Below are 21260 nucleotides of genomic sequence, written 5' to 3'. Positions count from 1 at the left end.
CACGGGAGGACAGATGGGAGGTGAGCGTCCCTCTGTGTGCGTCTGTGCAGATCAGGCCTTGTTCTGGGGAGGGTGGGGCAAACGGGAAAATGGCCCAAGGAGAGCGGCTGGCATAGAAAAGTCTGGAAACCATGTGTGCCAGTTTGGATATATTATGTTCTCCCAAAAGCCATGTTCTTTAATGCAATCTTGGGGGGGCAGATTTATTAATCTTTTGATTAGGGTGGAAACTTTAGATTGAGTGTTTCCATGGAGATACGACTCACCCAATTGTGGGTGATAACCTTTGATTAGATTATTTCCACAGAGGTGTGGTCCCGCCCATTCAGGGTGGGTCTTGATTAGTTCAGTGGAGTATTTGAGAGAAGCTAAGAGCTGACACAGGCCCAGACGCTTACTGATGCTGATGGTTAGAGATGCTTGGAGATGCTTGGAGTTGCGGACAGAAGGATGTTTGCAGATGCTAAGAGATGAAGCCTAAAAGTTTGCCCTGGAGAAGTACAGACGCCAGCCACGTGCCTTTCCAGTTGACAGAGGTGTTCCGGACACCACTGACCTTTCTTCAGTGAAGGTATCCTCTTGTTGGTGCCTTAATCTGGACACTATTATGGCTTTAGGACTGTAAATTTGTAACCAAACCCCCCTCCCCTTTATAAAAGCCAATCCATTTCTGGTATTTTGCATAATGGCAGCATTAGCACACCGGAACACCATGTCATAAGAGGAGTCGTTAAAGAACCTGGAAGGAGAAGTGATAGGAGGGACTTTTGCCAAGTTTCTGAAGGTCTGCTGTGCCAAGGATAAAACTCTCTCACTCTGACCAGTTCCAGGTGGTGGGTTCTAAGATTTCCCACAACACAAAGAGTTGCCTTGGTAGAGAGTGAGCGCCGCGTCATAGGAGGCGTGTAACCTGAGCTGTCCATACTCCTGTTGGAGGAACTGCACAGGTTTGCATGGCCAGAAGAGAAAGCCTGGAGGCTTCCGAAGTTCACAGGTGTGTGGCCCACCCAGCCCGTTTGGGCAGCTCAAGCAGCCTCAGGGTGTGTGTGGGTTAAAGGTCAGTGACTGAGGCTCCGGGTGCCAGCTTGGCCCCAGGTGGGGAACCGGCCCCACAGCATTTCTCTGTGGCCGACCCCAGATTATTTCATGAGAGGATTTCTCTCTTCTCCCAGTTCTACCCACTGGCCTGGCTCCAGAGCCTCAGACTGGACTTTACGATGGTTCCCACCAGCACCCTGGTGTGTTTACATCTTTTGTCACTAAAAGGGCCAGAGAAACTGCTAGCCCAAAGGAACCCCCAGGGCTCGTGGCAGGCCACCTCTGCGCTCGTGGCTTTCAGGCTCAGAGAAATGAAGACAGACTGGGTGGTCCAAAGGTCACCGTCCAGGCCTGACCCCTGGTCCCACTCCCGGGGCCATGGAGCTGCCCAGGGAAGACTTAATCCAGCACCGTGAGGATGGAGCTTTGCCGACAGCCCTGAGGAGCCGATGCTGCGGTGGACGGTCAAGCTGTGAGTCATCATTGCTGGGAGAGGGGGTCCTGGGTGGGCTTGTCACCACCCTGTCTGGGTCTCACTGTCCCCAGCCCTGCCCTTCTGGCGGTGACCCTGTGGAATGCTGCCTTGTGGGTTTGTGGGAGTATCCTGGCAGGGCTTTGTGGGTGCAGAGGGCATGCCCTGTGTGCATGCACACGGGGTGTGTTGCAGGTTTGTGCATACAAGGCTTATGTGCACCTGTGAGTGGATGTGTGTGTCACACGAGGATGGAGGTCTCCATGTGGGTGCACACACCAGCAGGTGGGGGCTTGCTCTGTGCACGGCGCCCAGGGCCTGGGGCTGCGTGGACCAGTAGGTGCACACGGGCATGGGTGCGTCTACACCTCCTCTCCAAGGGACCTGAGGCAAGAAGGAGTCTGTTGGGGCTGCCAGTCAGACTCAGCCCGTTTTCCTCAGGCATCCGGCCTCCAAGCGTCACTCCAGCAGGCCACCCTTCTCAGTGACCACAGGCTGCAGTGGGGGTCCCTTGCTCAGCTTCCGCCTGGTATCTCAGACCCCCTCCTCCCCTCCTCAGTGTCTGTGCCATCCTTGGCGCTCGTAGGGGTCCTCAGCCTGAATTACTTCCCTCCATGGCCCCCTAGCCCTTACTGAGCCTGACAGCGCCCTCCCCTAAATGCACCATGCGCTCCCTCCTGCCTGCCTCCGCGTGTGCTGCTCCTGAGCCGGTGCTTTCCGCTCCCTCACTGTTTCCACATCTGCCCCCACCTTCAAAACTGCGACCGTCTCCCCGGACCCCCAGGTGGACTGCGCCTCTGCCCCTCTGTTGTCTTGTCTCTTCCCTGCCTCCCCGCACTGGCCCAGGCTCACACAGTAGGCGCTCAGTGAGGCCGGATGGATTTAACCTCACCTGCCAGGCCCTCCCCTCCTCCCTCTCTGTAATGCCCCAGGAAAGGACTACCCGGGCAGGGAGCTGGGAGGGGCCTGGCCCTGGTGGCCGCAGCCCTGGCTCCGGGGTCCCAGGCCTGGGTCCAGTGCTGGCTCTGTGACTTGGCCAAGTGGGCCGGCCAGTCTCTCCCTCTTGCTGTGCCTCAGTTTCCTCACCTGGGGATCCAGCTGGCGAGGTGTGCTGGGCTGCCCAAGCAAGCAGGAGGTAGAGCCGCCTCCTGAGTTTTCCCGAAGTGGTTGCCAGGCCCAGCTAGGCAGGCAGTTCCTGGTGCAAAAGGAGATTTGCATCTGGGCTCACATGCATTTGCAACCACTGGCCAACCCTGGCCCTAGTGGGGAGAGTTTTCCTTTCTCAAGGTATTCCCTCGCCCGGAGGGCTGGCCCTCCTCTGGGCCCCCAGCAGCCTCACATCCCGCAGCAGTGGACACTCACAGATGAGAGCTGTCCCCCAAACACACACATGTGGCGGCAGGGAGAGGGTTGGCTGAGGCTCCTTCCTGGTCAGTTGCATTCACTGAGCAGCTAATGCACCCGGCTGTGCCAGGGGCTGGGGGGACAGATGCAGGGAACGGGACCAGGGTGTCACCCGTGGAATGTTCACGTCCTGGTGGGGGGGACGGGCAAAAAGCAAACCAAACCAAGAAAACAAGAAACACCATATATGAGTGACTTTCCATGCTTAGCCACGGGAGGGAGTCAGGGCAGCCTGGGGTGGGGCGGGGGTGTCTGGGTTGGGTTGTGAAGGATCAGTTTTTCTGGAAGGGCTCTCTGGGTTTAAGGATGAATCTATGCCAAGGTGTGAAGATGAGAAAAGTGGGAGAAACTGAAAGAGTGATGAATGAATGAATGAATGGATGGATGGATGAATGAATGGATGAATGACTGGATGAATGAATGAATGGATGGATGGATGGATGAATGAATGGATGAATGACTGGATGAATGAATGAATGAATGGATAGATGAATGGAGTGCCTATGGAGGAGGGTGGGTGAGGATGCTGAGGCACAATGGCCTCACTCAGCAGGGGACGGGGAAGGAAGGGGACTTGACACTCGCAGACCCTCAGGTGCCCGCCCAGGCTGCCGTCTCACCTATCGATCCTTCCCCCGTGTGCAGACCACCCCTCCCACGCCCTCCCGCGGTGAGATGCCAAGGCCTGAGCCCAGAGTCCTGCCCCAGCTAGCAGGCCCCAGGCTGGGCCGGCTGCCTCTGCCATTCCTTTCCTGGCCGGGAGCCTCTTGGGGTGGGGCAGGGGGCACCCACCTGGAGCCCCAGGACCCCACGCAGACGACTCAGGGAGGACGGGGAGCCCCACTCTGTCCGGCTCTCGTGGGGCCGGCTGGGCTGGGCAGCAGCTGCCCAGGCGAGGACAGACCCAGCCATTATTCTCAGAGCTGAATCGGCCCCAGATGAAAGGGGAAGGCAGGGATGTAAGGGGACACCTGCCCTCGGGCCGTGCTAATCTTGTATCTGGGCTTCTCCCAGCTTCTCCTGCCTCCTTATGGAGCAGCCCGGTCCCAAGAGGATGGGGAGGACAAGGAGGACCCCTGGGGAGCTCCTGCCTTCACCCACCGCCCCTGTTGAGAGCCAGGGGTGGGACATGGAGTGAGGAGGGGGTGCAGAGCGTGGGGAGGTCTGGGTTCCACGAAGGTCAATGCGAGGCAGGGTGGCATTCGTGCCCATCTGACGGATGAGGAAATGGGGGCTTAGAGCAGGGAAGTGACTGGGCCCCAGGGCAGAGCTAGAGTAGAAGCCAGGTCCTTGTCACGCTGTGTTCAGCTCTCCACCTGCTGAGCAGCTAGGATTTCCCAGGCCTTGAGCAGGGATGGGGAGAGTGGGCACGGGTGTGCCCAGCTCTGCTAGGGGCTGGTTGTGTGGGGGGAGCAAGTTGCCCACCGGCTCTGTCGGGCTGGGAGGGCGTGCACTGGCCACAAGCAGGCCCGACACACTGACAGCCGCCCTGGGCAGACAGAGGCAGACTTTGGCGTGGGCCCTGACCCAGGCTGAGTCCCCATGGCCTCCGAAGAAGGGAGGGAATCTGAAAAGGTCAGGAGAACAAAGACCTGAGCTGGGGGAGGACAGAGAGAGGGCGAGAGGGGCCCCAGAGGCTCCCCGACCCGGGCCAGCTCTGGACGGAGCGGGGCAATCCCTGATCTTGCTTAACCACACTACGGCCCTGGTGGTGGTGCCTGCCCTTGTCTCCCTCCCCTGCACGTGGCATCTGAGGAGTGTCCATGGGCCTCAACTCACCCACATGTGGGTGGGGGTGCCCGGGTGAGGGGTGCAGGTCACATCCCACTGAAGCAGGGCCTAGGGGACACAGCTCTTCCCAATGCGGCCAACTTTAGGCAGGTGAATATAAACAATCACTGTTTTTTTAATGACAAGTAATGTGTACAGACTGCATTCATTAATTCATTCACTCATTCACTCACTTTTTTCTGCAAATATTTATTGAGGGTCTCCTGTGCCCAGGCTGGGTACTCAGTGCTGGGGAGTTGGTGGGGGCAACACAGCCCCTGTCCTCCGGTGCAGCAAACGGTGCCAGCTAAGACCCGACACCAGGGGAGGCGTGGGAGGGCAGCTGGCTCACAGGGACCCATCGTCCCCAGAGCAGACTGATGAGTGCGGCGTCATCCCCATTTCACAGGTGAGGAAACAGAGTAAGCCACTGCACCACGAAGCTTGGCGTGAAGCCCCCGAGCCATGGGACCCTCCCTGCACGTCCTTCCCTCCCACGCCCCCCACGAGCGGGGCTTGGGGCTCAGGGATGGGTGAACACGGCTGTTTTGCAGCTGGTTAAAAACAAAAACAAAAACAATAAAGAAGCAAACAGTAAGTGTAATAGGTGATTTTGTAGGTCACACACAAAAAATGGCTTCATGTCAAAGGAACGGCATCAAAAAATACATCTTAATGGCAAAACACTTACTTAGAGGGGAACTGGCTAGCCAGGGCTGGACCTGGGTTAGGAGGTTTACTTTCCACTGGACACCCTGCAGGATTTTTTCAGATCTGCACCGTGTGCAGCTATTATCTATTCACCAAAGTCACTTATAAATTTTAAAGGACTAAAAGGGACATTTGTGGCTCGGGCACAGCTCAGTTTTGGGGTGGGGGGCGGGCAGAGCTTGCTCAGGAGGAAAGAGCCCACACTAGGTGACAGATGGGTGCCATGGATCGCCCGCTCTGCGCTGGGTGTGCTGGCCAGGGGCGCCATGGACTAGAAAGCCCCCAGCTCCGCACGGCTTCCCAGGGCCCGTCCCACCACCCCCTCCCCGTGTCTGGGGGCTGTGAAAACAGAGGTATGTGATCTTTTGTGCCCAGCCTGGTGCTCGGAGGCCAGCGTTGAGCTTTCTGTCAAAAAAAATTCCAGTGGGCAAGGCAGACTGGAAGCTGTGCTTCTCTCCCAGGAAGACGGATGTCCAAGGAACTGAGGAGGGCATGGGAGGGAGAACTGATTTTCCTGGGGAAGCCAGGGGCAAGGAAAACCTTTTTCTGCAAAATGTAGCCCTTTCACGATGGGCAGGAGTCCCTGGGCAGAGAACAGATAGGATGGGGAGGGGGTTGGCCAATGGAGTATCCATGCTGGTGAGTCACGGGGTGGCGCAAAAGGGCTCAGGGATGTGCTCAGAGCAGGGGTCAGCAAACTAGGGGCCGGCGTGTGAGCCAGGAATTGTTTTTACATTTTCAGATAGTTGGGAAAAAATAAAAACCAGAATAATGTCTCCTGACACCGTAAAAGTGATTGGAAATGCAAATTTTAGTGTCTACAAATAAAGTTTTATTGGAACACAGCCATGCTCATTCCTTTACATATTGTTGATTTTACACTACAATGGCAGGATCCAGAAGAACAGCAGAAACCATATGGTCCGCAAACCCTAAAATATTTACTATCTGGCCCTTACAGAAAAAAGTTTGCCCAGCCCTGGCTTAGAGGGAGCCTGGAGGGTGAAGGGTGTGGGGGAGGCTGGTGTTGAATGTAGGCCAAGGGCAAGTGGGAGCCACAGAGGTTTCAAGCAGGAGAGGGGCCCGCTGGGATGGATGTTGAAGAAAGGTCACTCGGCTGCTTGGCAGGGATGGATGAGGGTGGGCTCAGGGAACCTGGGGCAGGAAGACCAGCCCCGAGGTCCTCCGGAGGCCCAGCTGAGACCAGTGGGCCTGCCCCGGAGGGCACCGGCTGGAACCCGGCCTTGGAGGCATCTCCCTGCCCGCCATGCACCTTCGCACAGAGGGGGCGGCAGGACGCCTGGGCGCTGCACACCCAGGGTGCACCGCACACGTGGGCGGAAGTGGCTGTCGGACGCCACCGGAGCAGAACCGCTGGAAGGGCGGGAAGCGCCGGAGGCCGCCTTCGAACCTCTTGACGGACGGACGCCAGGGAGGATCCGAAAGAGCGTGAGCAGCCAGGGTGCTAAATGGCGGCCCGCCTGGGGGCAGGTGGCTGGAGAGGAGCCTCCAGAGGTAGCAGGGCTGGCCGCCCCTCGGGTGCCCTCTAGGGCGGTTTGGGGGTGTCTGACCCCTGGCTCCCGGCCGGACTCAAAAGAGAATTGGTCCGAGGCTTTGGACTCGTGGATTTTCGGGAAGAGAGGGCGGAAGGACTCAGGTGGGGGAAGGCCCTCAGGCACGCGTCCCACGTGAACTACAGGCCCAGGTCTACCTCAACCCCTCCCAGACCTGTGTAGACACCGTAGCAGGCCCAGCACCGTGCACGCCCCCTCACGAGGCCAGGCCTTTGCCCACGGTCACGGATGTGTGTTCCCACAATCACAGCCGCCTAGAGCGGTGCCTACCCCACAGTGCAGCTCCGGGGGCCTCTCTGCAGTCACAGAGGAGCGTATGCAATCCCAGTCCTGGGGGTCCGGTGCTCGGACCCAACCTACGCACGCACCGCAACACGGATCTACCGCTCCAGGCACACACAGGAACAGGCCCCGGGCACACACTGCCAGCCCCAAAGACCCTTGCGCACTGCTCTCAACCCAGACACGCACCTCCAGAAGCGGACGCGCGGGCTCAGGCACACACCGGTACCCAGACCCACACCCACGCTCTGACCCGCCCCCCGTCGCGCACACACACCACCGCACAGGACGCGCCCGGCCGTGGGCCGGCGCACGCACGGGCCCGGGCAGCGGCGCGCGCACACACATACACACACACACACACACACACACACACACACACACACACATTTGATCGCACGCGCGGGAGGCGCAGAGCGGAGACGGCCGGAGACTGCGGTCCGAGGCGCCCCCGGCCCGGAGCAGCCAGCGGAGCCCCCGGCGGGCGGGGACGGGGCGGGGGCTGCGGGAGGCGGGGGGGACCGCCCGAGCCGGCAGGAGCGGGCACCTCGGCGCGCGGGCCTCGTGGGCGCCCCCCCACCCGCGCCCGTTCGCTCGCCGGGCCCGCGGGGCGGGGTGGAGAGGGTGGGGGCGGGAGCGGGGCCGGGCCAGGGCCGCGCCGCCAGCGATGCCGGGCGCTCGCCGCCGCCGCCGCCACCGGAGCCCGGGATGGGGCGAGAGGCTGTGGCGGACGCCAGCATCTCCCCGCCGGGGGCCCCGGGGGCCGCGGAGCCGCCGCCGCCGCTGCTGCCGCCGCTGCTGAGACCCGGCGGGCGATGGGTGAGTTGACCCTGGCGTTCTGGAGGGCCCGCGGCGCGGCCCCTTCCATCCCCGCACTCCCGGCCCTCCGCCTCCATCTCCGCGCCGCCTCCTCCGCGGTCGCTGCGCCCCCGCCTCCATCGCGGCTCCCACAGCCCCCCTCCCTGAGCGTGACCTGCGGGGGCGGGGGCGAGGGTGGAGGTCCCGAGTGGGGGATGGTTGTGCGCTTCTGGCCGAGGTGGGGGGCGGGATGCAGGCAGGCTGCTCGCCTCTGGCGCCCCCTCCCCCAACCCGGCTGCTCAGCCGAGCTTTCTCTGGCCCCGGAGGGCAGAGCTTCTTCCCTTCGGCACCCCCCTCCCCCGGCCTGAGCGGGGGGCGTCCCCGCGGCGCCGGCCCGAGCCATGCTTTGTGCGCTGCGCCCCCCACCTAACCTCCGGCGCCGCGCGGGGCTGGGGGCAGGAGGCGCCCGCCTTTTCCCACCCGGCTCCCACCCCCTTCCGCCCGCCCCGGGTCTGCTGCTACCGAGGCCCAGACATTGTCGGGGTGCTGGGCGGGGGCAGGGGCCGGAGCCGTGGCTCCCCTGGGGACCAGGCAGAAGCGAGTGGGGAAGGGGCCCCCAACCTTCTCCTGAGGGGGCCTCCCGCTCTTCCCACTTCACTGCCCAGGGCGGGGGAGGGAACCTGGCTGGGGGAGGGCGCTATAAATATCTGCAAATAGTGAGTTCTGGAACGGGGGTGGGGAGGGGAGCGGGCCTGGGAGCAGGAGGTGGTGGTGCGTGAGCCCGGGTGCAGCGAGGAGCAGAGATGGGTCCCAGCCAACCCTGGTGGCCAGAGGACGGTGACTCTCCCTGCTCTGCCGATGCCCAGAAGGGGTGTGGGCAGGTGAGCTCCCCCAGTGGGGGTCTCTCTGTGGTCACCCAGAAAAGGGTGGCCTCCCCCCCTACAACAGAGCTCTCCTTTTATTCCTGTCCAGATTTGCATTGATGGCGGTGTTGAGGGCACCCGGGCAGTTACTAAAGGCCTGGGCACCTGGCCAAGCCTGGTGATGGAGGGCAGAGCAGGACAAGGCCCCCCCACCTGGAGAAGCTGGCAGTGCCATGCAGCGATTGAGGCTGCCGACTGCTAAGGAGATAGGCCTGGGGTCCTAGGGAAGTTTGAAAGAGGGGCTCCCCGCCCAAGGTGGGGAGAGAACTTTCTGGAATATGATAATGGGAGACTGGGCGAGTTGGCCTGGTGGAGAAAGGTGGGAAGGGCATCTGGGCAGAGGGAATAGCGTGCGCAAAGGCTCAGAGGGGCGAGGGTGCGTGGTGTGTGTTGAGAAAGGGCGGAGGGGATGAGCAAGCCCTGTGAGTGGCTGGAGTGAGGACTGAGAGGAGGAGAGGGGGAGACGCTGGGGAGAGGAGGGCCCTGTGGAGGCAAGGAGGTGGGCAATGCCCCTGAGGGCGGCCAGAGCCATGCAGCAGGGAGTGATTCTGGCCAGCAGAGCCGCCCGCCACTTCTGAGGGGCTGCCTGAGGCATATTCGTGAGCCCTGTTACTGTGGCAGCTGGACCACCTCAGGCCAGCCAGCTTTCTGTGCCTCAGTTTCCACGTCTGTCAAATGGGGAGAACACTCCACATTGCTGTGGAGAGGCTTGCAGAGGTGATGCGTGTGGGGTGCTTGTTACCTTGAAAGGACTCAGAAGTCACCGGCTGCTGTGTTGGTATTATCATCTGTAAAACAGGAGGCCGATGCCAGCTGGCGGGCTGGCCAGCTTCACCAGCCGTAGAGAGGGCCACGTGAGGACTGGGTGAGGTACGGAAGGAGCCGAGAGCCGGGAGAGCTGCATGTCTGTGTCTTCGTGTTGTGCTGGGAGGAGAGGAGAGGAGAGGAGTCATGAGGGGTGCTGGAGGCAGGGTGGTCTGCAGAGATGCCTCGCCTTGGCCCTGTGGCACCCACTGCCTCCTGGCCCCCAGCCAGAGCCTTCAGGGGACCCTGCTCTCTGCTTCCTGAGCTGCAAGATGCCTCCCTTCCCCCAGCCAGCTCTAGCCCTGCACATGGGGATCTTTCCAGAGGTTTCTTTAGGCATTCAGGCCCCAAGGTAGGGGCACGGTGTCTGAAATGATACAGGCCTTGCCCAAGGGAAATCAGAATCTAGTTGGGCAACTGGCACCACTGGACACCCATGATCTTCCTCGCCCTGTGCCAGCTGCGGGGGGCAGGGGGCAGGTTGCAGTAATTACACTATGAGGCATTTGGGTGCAGAAGTTAGCAGGGACACCCAGTCCTGTGGCCTGGGTTCAAATTATTCTGGCCCTATCACTTCTTACTGTGTGAGTGTGGGCACATGACTCTGCCTCTCTGTGCCTTAGTTTCCTTGTCTCTAAAATGGGGTGACTGGTAATTACCACAGAGGGTTGTTAGAAGATAATCAAGTGTGCACTGTTGCCATTTGAGCAGCTCGGTGTGGTTTCTGGTGGGGTTTGTGTCAGCCTTCTCAGAGACCCTGCAGCCCTTCCCTGTGGACACATCTCTGCTTTCTTCCTGTCTGTCTGTGAGTCCCACCAGCAGAGACCTGCCTTTCTGTATCCAGTGCCCAGGCAGGGGTTGATGGTGTGCTGGCAACCAGATTCTGAAAAAGAAAAAAGGTCCCGCAGGAGTAGTCTGAGCTGATTCCCGTGGTGTTAGCCGATTCCTGTGGTGTAAATCCTTCCAGCAAGGCCGATTCAGGCTACCAGTGATGCAGTGGCAGCTGGTAGGTACCAGGCATTCAGTAGGAGCTTAATAAATGATGGTTGAGCAAGGAGGAAAGCCCCGCCCCAGAGACTGTGTGTTGGATAGACTTGGGGAGCTGCCAGGCGACGCTGTAGGTGTGAAGGGTTTGCAGGAGAGGCAGTCGCGGGCTAGAGGGCCAAGGGCGCAGGGCCACACCCAGTAACCTCCCATCCTCCCTCATCCTCAGCCGGGTCCTTCCCACCCGAGGGCCCCACCCAGCTCCCAGACCCTCACAGATAATCCCCCCACTTGTAGTGTGGGATGGAGTGTAGCAGGGATGGGGAGCTTGTGGTGTCCAACCTTCCAGGGGCCCTCCACACCTCTGACCCTGCCTCATTTCTGCCCTAGCCCCTCCTCCCTGGGCCTCCCCTCGACCTGCAGGACAAAGGCCTCACCCCTTCTCTGGCCTTAGCGCCCTTCCCAAAATGGCCTGGCCGGACCCCAAGCTTTAGCCTCACAGAGCTCTGAACAGCCCTGCCTCAAATGCTGTTCCTTTGCTTATACTGTTCCTGCTGCCTGACCCCGTTTTCCACCTCTTGCCTTTCTGACACTCACTGAAAACCTTCTCATGCACTGCCTCCTCCCTGGTGCCAGCCCTCCACCCCAAATCAGACAGGCTATCCTTGGCCTGAACACCCAGGGGTGCACTCTGCCTCCCCTTAAAAAATACTAACAGCTAACGTTTATTGCCCCCTGAGAATCCTCCTTTTACAGGTGGAGAAACTGAGGCACAGTTTCAGGGCTCCTGCCCAGCCTTTACCTCTTAGCTTGAATGTCCCTGGCTCAGGGAAGCCCGAGTGAGACCTGGGCCCCCGGCCGTGGGCCCCCGAGCGCGTGCCTGCTTCTCCAGCGTGCTCGTTGCTGCGTGTTTCTGTGACTGCCTCACAGGCTACAGGAGGCCTTTGGTAAACATGCCCACGATGAATGGATGAGGGAATGAATGAATGGGTCTCAGCCTAGGGGAGCAGTCCTGCCCATTCCTTCCCTTCACCATCCCAGAGGATGGCCTCAGGCCCCAGAGGGATGGACACAGGGCACAGGGACCCTGCTCCCAGAAGGGGAAACTGAGGCTGTGGGAGGGGGTGAGGACTGCCTGTGGGCTGGGAGTAGGCCTGGGGGGAAGGCCTGGGGGACCCTTCTGTGGTCTAGAGTGAGTCTGACCTGGGGCCCCAAGGCCTTGCCCACAATCCAGGAAGTTATCGGGGTCCCAAAATTCTTTTCCTCGCACCACCTGAAATGGAAACGCCCATCAATGTACTTATTTTTATCTTTTCTGTTAAAAAAAGAGTGAGAGAGAAAGAACAATAGAAATCATTCACGCAACTAATGACTCTGTTGTTTTACAAACTTGGAGCTTATTTTTTTGGCTCCAGACTTGAGTTCCCACTGAAGCGGGAATCACCCGGGAAGGGCAGCCCAAGCCTGTGTGGGCACTGGGGCTTCTCAGGGCCTGCCCTCCCGCTGCCCTCTCTGGGCAGGCCGGGAACTTCCCAGAAGGAGCAGCCCAGAGCCGGGAGTCTTGGCGAGAGAGGGCAGCTGGAGGCAGGCTCCGGGATTCTGGCCGGCAGAGGCCGCGATAGACACTTTCTAGGCCTTTCCTCCCCTCTCCGGCCTCCGAGCCATCATCTGTTGCTCTTTATTGAGCAGTTACTATGTGCCGGGCACCGGGCCAAGCATTCATTCCCATGCATTATCCCAGTGACTCCTTGCAACTTCCGCCAGCCAGGTACTATTATTATCCCCACTTGGCAATCTGAGGGTGCCCGGGGCTCCTGATGTGGCAGGGCTGAGATGGTGTCCAGCCCATGTGTCTGCAGAGCCTGACCAGGCTGCTCCCCTGGGCCATCTTGGCCACCCAGACCTGCTGTCCCTGCCCTGTGGGCTCCCAGAGGGCATGCTCCCGCCTCTGAGCCTCAGACACCAAGGTTGTTTTGCAGCTTCCGGGCCACTGTCCCTGGCGCCCCCTGCCACGCCCCTCTTCCCCATCATCCTGAGGCCCTGTCCCTTGCAGGCCTTGGGCAACTTGGGGAAAGCACAGATTTCCCAGACCTGCCCCCCAGCCGTGCTGAGTGGGAGTCCCACCCACGAGAGGGCTAAGAAACCAGTTTTTAAAATGCTGCTCCAGGAATTTAGGGGCCTCTGGATTCTTAAGAACCTCTTCCCTGCCCCACGGGCTTTACGAGACCCCCCCGGGATCCCCTGTGCCCACCCCTGTGTTCTCTGCTCCCATCCCTTCCCCCAGCTCTTCACACACTGGGCCATCCCCGCAACCCATAGCTTTTGTCCTGACACCTGCCATGGCTGCCTCCCCCAAAAGTGGGTCCCAGGCTGGGCAGGGAGCCCCTCGACACAAAACTTGCTTAACGCTAGAGGCAAACCTCTCAGGGTGCATCCTCCCCTTGCCTCTCAGAGCCCGGCCCACGGTGGGGTGGATCGAGCTGCGTGAACGATGGTGGCCACTGCAGGAAAGGGACAGCAAGGAGGGCGGCCGAGGACAGGAAGGAAGGGCTGGGCTCCCGGGCCTGGCACACATCGGGCCCTGGCATAGCGCCCAGCACATCGAAGGCATTCGAAAAATAGTCTTTAAGTGTTTGTTGAATGGTGCCACACTGGAGGATGAGGGCGGCTTCCAGAAACCCCGAGGATGAGCTGATTAAGGGGGGAGGGTGAGAAGGGGCCTTACCAGCCGTCTCCCAGGGCCGCGAGGACGAGCAGTCGTCAGTTAGTATTTGTGGCGTGGATGGAACCAGATGCTGGGGCTTTCTCACAGGACCTCATTTCAATTTTTCAGGAACCCTGGGACATAGGTCTCGTTTCACAGTGTGGAAACCGAGTCCCAGACCGGGGAGGGGACTTGTCGAGGCCCCACGGTCACGAGGCGGCTCTGCAGTGACAGAGCCTGCCCGATGGATCAATGAATAGATGAGTCTGCACTTGCACTTGACAGTTTGCAAAGCCCTTCACACGTGTTTTCTCATCTGATTCTCACGGTGGCCCAGGGGGTCTGGCCGTGCTGTCTGCCTGTGCCTGTGTCCCGGGGTCCGAGCTCGGCGTCTGGCAGTTGTCGAGGAGAGCCCTCCACCTGGTCTGATAGGAGGAGTGTGTGAGCCCACATGGGTCGGGGGCCTGGCGTCAGGAGGTGGGGCAGGTCCCCGATGCCGCAGGTGGCCCTTTGGCCCCGTCTGGAATGCTTTTTTCTGTCTCGGACCTTGGACCAACCTAGACAGTCTTTGATCTTTCAGCAGAGGCCCGGAGAGCATGGGTGGTTCACCAGTGTTGCACCCCACACGTCCAGGGGAGTTGAGGCCAGTCTGGGGCAGACCAGGCAGACGGATTGGCTGCATAGAATGACCCCTGTTAATGTCACTGGAGGGAAATGCAGCAGGGGGGACGAGCTGGGCGGTGGGGTGTGCCCCATAGGGCACCCAGGCTAACCCCCATCCCGTGCCCAGGGACCAGGTATCCTCAGGCTAGCTCTGGGGCTGGCCAGAAAGGTTAGGGCCACACGTGAGCTTGGGTGAGGCCCTGCACCTGTCACTGGGGGTTGTGGCTGAAGCCAGGGTTCTGCCTCCAGACACTTGCACGTGTGGAGAGGGCGGGCGTGCCCTCCAGCCTCAGATCCTTTGCAGGTGCCGTGGTGCTATCTAGGATGCCCATCCCCTCCTCTTTTCCTGGATGGGGCTGGTCCCTCCTTTACGATCCCTCCAGGAAGCTGTGGCTGACCCCTGCCCCACGGGCGGGCCAAAGCTGGTCGCCGGTGACAGCTTGTTAGGGCATTGCTGGAGAAGTCTGTCTGTCTGCCCTGCAGATGGTGAGAACCTTGAGGACGGGGCAGGTCCGGTGCTTCTTGTTACCTCAGGGCCTTATTGTCACACAGGCCTGGCAGGAAATGCCCATCGAGTGAAGAGAGGACTGGCTTGGTTTCGGACAGTGCCTTTGCTGGGTGGGTCACCAGGGCTGGCTGCAGGGGGTTGTTTCGATAGCCAGGGAAGGTGTGGGGAAGACACGGGGCCCACTGGCGCCACTCCTGGGACCACCGGAAGGGACAGCCCAGTTTCAGTGACTCCCACCTCAGCCCCGGGAGGGGGGGCTGGGCACACCATTCCAGGAGGGGACATGGAGGCCCAAGGGTGCTCGGGACTTGGGGGTGTGGCCGAGGGTCCTCTTGGTGGCCTGCAGGAGGGGAGTCCGGGCCACAGGGCTCTGCCCACCACCCACCCCCATCTTCTGGCCAGCGTTTTCTCATCAGGATCCAGGTCAGGGCTGGAGGCAGGTGAGAAGGAGCTAAGGAGGGCAAAGTCTCAGGGGTTCTAGTCCTCGCTCATTAGATAAAAACACCCCAAAGCTGCCAGGAAATCCATGTTGATGGTTCATTCCAGCAGAAAGGTGTACAGGAAATAAAAAGCCTGTGAGAACTTAGGCCAAAACGTTAGCCAAGGGGTGGCAGGTGGTGGGATATGCCCTGTTTCTTTCACTGGGCTTTCCAGATTGTCTAGAATGCATGAGAAACTTTATAGCCAGAAACATGACATTCCCATCTAAAGGAGAGGGGGAAGAAAAGGGGTCTTGGGAACAGCCCTTCTGGGGTCACTCTCCTGCAGGAGCCTCCAGAGGGACCGGCCGTGGGGTCTCACCCGTGCATCCCCCCAACGGGTACACTTGCAGCAAAAGGCCTGCGTCCGTCACACTCCTGGAGTTGGGTGGGTGGGAGCCCAGGCCTGGGGCAACCGGGGTGCAGCCCCCTGAGAATTCCATCCAAACACCTTTGATCTCCATCCAACGAGGCTGCCCCGGCCTTTGCTTCTCCTTCCCCTGCACTGCCCGCCCCAGCCCATCAGGGGTGCTGTGGTTCTCGGGCCTTGGCTGGGCTGGGCTGGGCTCTCGGCCTGGCTGGCCTCCCCGCTCCTCCCAGGTGCCGCCACCCTCCTTGGGCAGCCGTTCCAGCCTCTCCCAGCTGGAGAAGGGCCTCCCGGGGCTGGGCCCTGCTGGTCGCTGGCGGCTGTAGAGGAAGCCCTCGGCCTGGGCGGATGGGAGGACCGTGTGCCCGTGGGGGTTGGGGCCTGGCGCCTAGGAGGCTGTCCCTGGGGCCGAGGGCATTGGGTGGTGGGCAGTGAGCTCCGCGGGGTGCCGGGGGTGGGGGTTACAGCGCCCTGAAGGGGCAACAGTGACTGGAGCATGCTGGCCAGGCTGGAAGAACTGTGATGCAGAACTTCCTGGGAGAGGAGAACTTGGGGACCAGAGACTAGCACGTGGCCCTGGAAAATGGAACCCTAAGATGCAGACCCGAGAAGCCGGAATACGGAACTTGGGGGAGGGCGTCAAGTAGCAGGCCTTCTAGAACACGGGGCACTGAAGATTCCGTCCAGGCCCTCCGTGGTCAGTGGGGAAACTGAGGCACAGCAGTGGACACACATTCACGGTGGCTGCCGAGCAGGCCAGGGTACAGGGTCTCCCCGTAGCCTACGGCTACACAAACTTGGACAAGTCACTGTAGTCTCCGAGCCTCGGTTTCCTCACCTGTGAAATGGGGGTGCTGTGAGGACATGAGACATCCTGGGTGCTCAGGGCCCCCCAGGAAGTCAGGGCTGAGCTGAGGCAGGGCCCTGGCTGCCCCTCTCCTACAGTTTCTGCTCTCACCTTGCAGTGATGGACTTTTATTGCTGCTCTTTGGTTTTCTGTCTGTTTCCCTGATGTCAGCGGGACATTTGACCCCTGCGTGTGGCTCTGTGAAGTGGGAGGGGCTGGGAGGTGATCGGAGGGCCCTGAAGGGTAGGGGTCCCACCACATGGAGGAGCAGTGCCCGCAGTGCGGCCTGCGTGGGCTCCCCAGCCATTCGGGGGGCTCCTCTGGGGGAGACGGTCAGGTCCTGTCCCACAGGGGCCCCTCACGGGAAAACGCTGGCCGCTTCGTGTTTTCCTAAAACCAGCCAGACAGGCAGCCCATTGCCTCCGGGCTCCGTCCTCACCGTCAGAGGCCTCGAGGGCTGAGCACGTCACTCAAATGAAGATGTTCATTCATCCAGACAGAATTTGCTCACTGAGCACTTTCTTGGGGTCTGTGGGTGCTGGGGGGAGTGAACCAGGAGGGGCCCCCTCACTGCGAGAAACAAACCAAACCTTTAAGCCAAAGACGGCCGCCCACAGGTAGTGCCGTCTACACAGCAGTCGCTCTACCCCAGGCTGGCTCTCGGCTGGAGCCCCAGTCTGAGACCAGAGGAGAACGGGCGTCAGGGGCAGGCAGGGTGGATGGAGGGCGACTGGGGAGAGAAAAGATAAAGCGTTCATTGTTCCGGCTTCACCGTGGGGCCGGCAGAGCCAACAGCTGTGCCCTCGCTCTGCCAGGAGTTACGCTGGACACACGGACTTTCTGGTGGCAGGAGGGACGCTGCCACCCCACCTCCTCCCCAGGTCCTCCCAAGGACCCCTTTTATGCTGAGGCCAACAGGCCCGGGAGGGGAGGGGCTCGCCTGGGGTCCCAGAGCTGGTCAAGGCAGAGCCACGGCCCTCCGTGCTCAGCAGCTGCCCGCTGGACGCCTCCCCGGGAGCTCACAAGCCGGGGCGGTGGTGCCTGTGCCCAGCGGGGTGGACTCCAGCTAACCCACCCATGGCCGTCTCTTCATGCCCACCCTCCTCCCTCCTGTATCCCTCCTGGGCCACGCAGCTGCTCGCTTGCTCCCCTCCTCCCTCCAACACTGGCATCCACTGTGGGGTTTGGAAGGGACTCTTCGAGTTCACAGAGATGAGCCGCTTTGGGGGAGGCTGTGACGAGCTCAGTCACAGGGCAGGCAGGACTAGAACCCTGGGCCACTACACTGAGCCCCAGGCCAGGCCTGAGTGCCCGGCAGCATCTGGAAGGTGTGGGTGTGGATTTTTGGGGAGGGGTCGTCCATCCATCCGACAGCTTGATGCCAGGCAGCTCCTCTGGGCAGCTCTGTGCTGGGGGCCAGGAACCCGGCCTGTGGGGTGAAGGGCTCCAGGGCAGTCCAGGCGCCAGTGGTGGGACAGGCGGGATCTTTCCGCGGCCACGGTCAGGGAGGCCTGTGGGAGGAAGTGCCACTCAGGGGAACTCTCCGGAGACGGGCACGGGGGCAGGGGGAAGTATGAGATTACATAGAAACCTCTGCGCACCCTTAGAGAATTAGACTTTATCCCGAGAGCCGGGAACAGGGCCTGAGCAGAAGTCCGTCCCTGCAGCTGGGAGGAGCAGCGTCAGATGGGGCTTTGCCTTGGCTTGCGGGGACAGGGCCGGGGGCCCAGTGGGCGGCCCTGTGGACGTGGGGGTCAGTGAGAGGGGAGGATTTAGGGTGGCTCCAGAGTTCTGGGCATGGGCTACCGGGTGGAAGGGCCCAGAAGGAGAAAAGCCAGTGATGCCTGAAGCTGTCAGAGCCTCCCGCAGTGCCAGGCCGGGTCAAGGCGTCTGCTCAGTTGTTGGAAGGGCCCTTGGAGAGAGTTCTTTGAGCCTTGTTTGCAATGCAGGGGGCTCCACTGAGTGAGCTGCCCGGGCAGGATATGTGCCCTGCCTGCTGCCCTCCGTGCTGCCCATCTGCGTCAACCCCTAGGTCCATCAGCTCCCTGCTGTCCCCTGGGAGTGCTGCCCGCCCCGACCCCTAGGTCCATGTGGCCCAACCTCTGCCACCCTGTGCTCGGCACCCCCCTCCTCGGTGTGCCGGGGGAGCCCGGGGCCCACACAGAGCTTCTCCAGCTGCCGCTGGATGCCATCGCCTGCCCCGATGCTGCAGAAGTCCCTGTGGGTTCAGGGGCAGGGACAGGGGTGCCCTCCCTCCCTTCCCCCAGCCCCGGGCCTTCTGGGCGGGAGATGGCACTGGGGCTCCCGCTCTGAAGTGGCCCTTTGTACGTTGTCCCTGGAGGATGGACGAGCCTGCGCGGGAGGGGAGCTGGCACCACCGGGGCTGCCAGGGCAGGGGGCCGCTGAGCTCAGCAGGGCCGGACCACTGGGCGAGGGAGGGCGCCCTGACCCATGTGGGTGGGTGCCAGCAGGCCCACAGCTCAGTCGCCCCCAGACCAGAGGATAAGGCTCACTCGGCATCTGTCACCGGCTCCCTTGGCGTCCCGTGTGTGTCTGCACTGCTCCGCCATCATTCAGCCACCACGTACAGGGCACCTGCTCCTGACCGGGGCCCAGGGCGGCCCGCTTTGCCCTCGTTGAACTTTGGGCCAGGGTGGAGGTGGGCGAGGCAGACCATAAATGCAAACCAGGAGACGGTGTTTTGGGAAGTGATGAGTGTTACAGAGGACACAGGGGAAAGGGAGTGTGGGGAGGGTGCTCTGAGCCAGCGTCTGGAGGACGAGGAGGTGGCCGCACGTGGACATCTGAGGGACGAGCATCTGGTGCAGGGACCCGGTGATGGGACTGGGGTGGGGTGGTGAGGGCACCCAGGAGCAGAGTGGACAGGGGAGGTGGGTCGGTGAAGACATGGGGCTCACGCTGGGCAGGGCCCCTGGGGTGGAGGGGAGTGTGGCTTCATTCAGTGTGTCGTGGGCGGCCACGGGAGGCCCTGGGGCCAGGCAGGGCCGTGGCCTGCTGGGGGCTCGGTGGTCACCCCGGGTGCTGCAGAGGCCGAGGGAGGCAGGGCCAGCGAGGGCCAAGCTGGCCGCGGAGAAGGAGAGGGATCAGGCCCTGGGCACATTCATTTGCTTGTTTAAATTTCTTCATCGCAACATAGATACAGAATTTCCCATTTTAACCATTTTTAATTGTGCATTTCAGTGGCATTAATGATACTGTGTTGTGCTACCATCCCCACCATCCGTGGCCATAACCTTCCCGACGCCCCAAACAAAGTCTGTATCCTGTTTCGCATCGACTTCCCCTTCCCTGCCCCTGGCCCCTGGTCACCACTATTCTGCTTTCTGTCTCTTTAAATTTACTTACACTGTTTCATACACGCAAGATCATAGAATGTTTGTCCTTTGGGGTCTGGCTTATTTCACACGACACAATGTCTTAAGGTCCATCCAGGCTGTAACATGTCCCAGCCTTCGCTTCTTTTTACGGCTGGATAATATTCCATTGTACGGATGCGCTACGTTGTTTATCCGCTCACCAGTTGGTGGACACTTGGGTTGCGTCGACCTTTTGGTGGTTGTGAACACTTCTGCTGTGATGTTACAAATATCTGTTCGAGTCCCTGCTTCCGGTTCTTTTGAGTCCATAACTAGGAGTAGGATTGTTGGGTCACGTGGTAATTCTATGTTTAATTTTTTGAGGAGCCTTTGAGCTGCCTTTTCCTGGGTGTGTTTTGGAGGGACGTGCCATCAGCCTGGCGGCCCCCCAGCCAGGCCCGTGGTGAGGCCCTGTGGAGAGGGGCCCTGGACCCCCACCTCGGGAGCACAGAGACGCGGGCTGTGTTGCCCGTGGAATGATCACGTGCTAGCGGGCTGGGACAGTCCCACCTTGCAGATGGGGACATTGAGGCTCAGCGATGTTAAATGACCTGCCCAAGGCCACATGGGGGGTGAGAGTGGTAGGGGCAGGGTTTGAATACACCCTTTTGACCCCAGACCAGGGATCTGTTTCCCCTTAGCCATCCCCCACACACCCCGACACTGGTGGGCATCCCGCCCAGCACTGGGCCAGAAACAGGCATTCTTTCTCGTCGAGGCAGAGAGCTCGCAGGTCCATCTTCCCCTCCCCCTGTGAGCTGGCAAAGGCCACCCCCTCTCAGACCACTGCTGGTCTCCAGCCCAGAGCTGCTGACACCCCTCTGCCTCAGGGCCTCTCTTTGTCCTCACAGCTGTCTGGGAGGTGGGGGCCTTGTCATCCCCATTCTGCAGATGTGGAGGTTGAGGCAGGGCAGATCTGGCCTCGCAGCCTGGCCCCTGGGTTTAACCCCGCCTGCTCCTGCTCCTTTCTCTTTTCCGGACAGGGCTGGTTACGTGGCTGTGGAAGGCCAAGTGCCAGGAGCTGGGCAGCAGGCCGCGTCTTGGGGGGTCCGCTCAGGACGTCAGCCATAAGCTGGGACAGGGCCTTTTGTTGGAGGATGAACAACATGTGCCTGTTTGTGAATTGGGAGAAGCCAGGTTCTTCTTCCTCCAATCAGAAGTTCTGTTAATGATTATCTGCCCTATTAATAAATACGAGGTTTGGCTGCCCTCCCAGCCATACATCCGGCCAGCCTCTCCCTGCGTGCTGTTGTGAGAAGTCTCCCCCAAACAACACGCACACCAGGCCTCCTTCCCACCTGGCCCCAGCACTTCTGGCGGGTGAGGGACACTGAGGCACAGAAGGGCGGTGCCACCTGCCCAAGGACCCCAGGCCCTCCTTTGCCCTCAGTGGCAGCGGGCAGCGGCCAGGCACACAGGACTATTCTGTCCGGGCTGTGGGGGCAGCTGAGGGGAAAGTCGAGATGCCCCTGAGCAGGTGGGGTCTGAGGGAGCCCCCCAGGGGAGGCTAAGCTGAGGCCTGAGGAGGGGGAAAGGGGTTGCCCACAGAGTGGGG

General features: G+C 60.9%; 1 protein-coding gene across 1 annotated transcript in view; it reads left to right on the top strand.

Annotated features, from left to right (window-relative positions):
• Window positions 1-7943: 7943 nt before the first annotated feature.
• MGAT3 (beta-1,4-mannosyl-glycoprotein 4-beta-N-acetylglucosaminyltransferase) overlaps window positions 7944-21260 on the top strand; it is a 30101-nt gene continuing 16784 nt past the window's right edge. The window contains exon 1 of the mRNA XM_037848114.1: window positions 7944-8070. The gene's annotated coding sequence lies outside the window, so the exon portion shown is untranslated. The remainder of the gene's footprint in view (window positions 8071-21260) is intronic.

Source organism: Choloepus didactylus, chromosome 8 (assembly GCF_015220235.1).
Source record: "Choloepus didactylus isolate mChoDid1 chromosome 8, mChoDid1.pri, whole genome shotgun sequence".
NCBI classification, from domain to species: Eukaryota; Metazoa; Chordata; class Mammalia; order Pilosa; family Megalonychidae; genus Choloepus; species Choloepus didactylus.
This window is presented reverse-complemented; position numbering and strand designations above follow the sequence as displayed.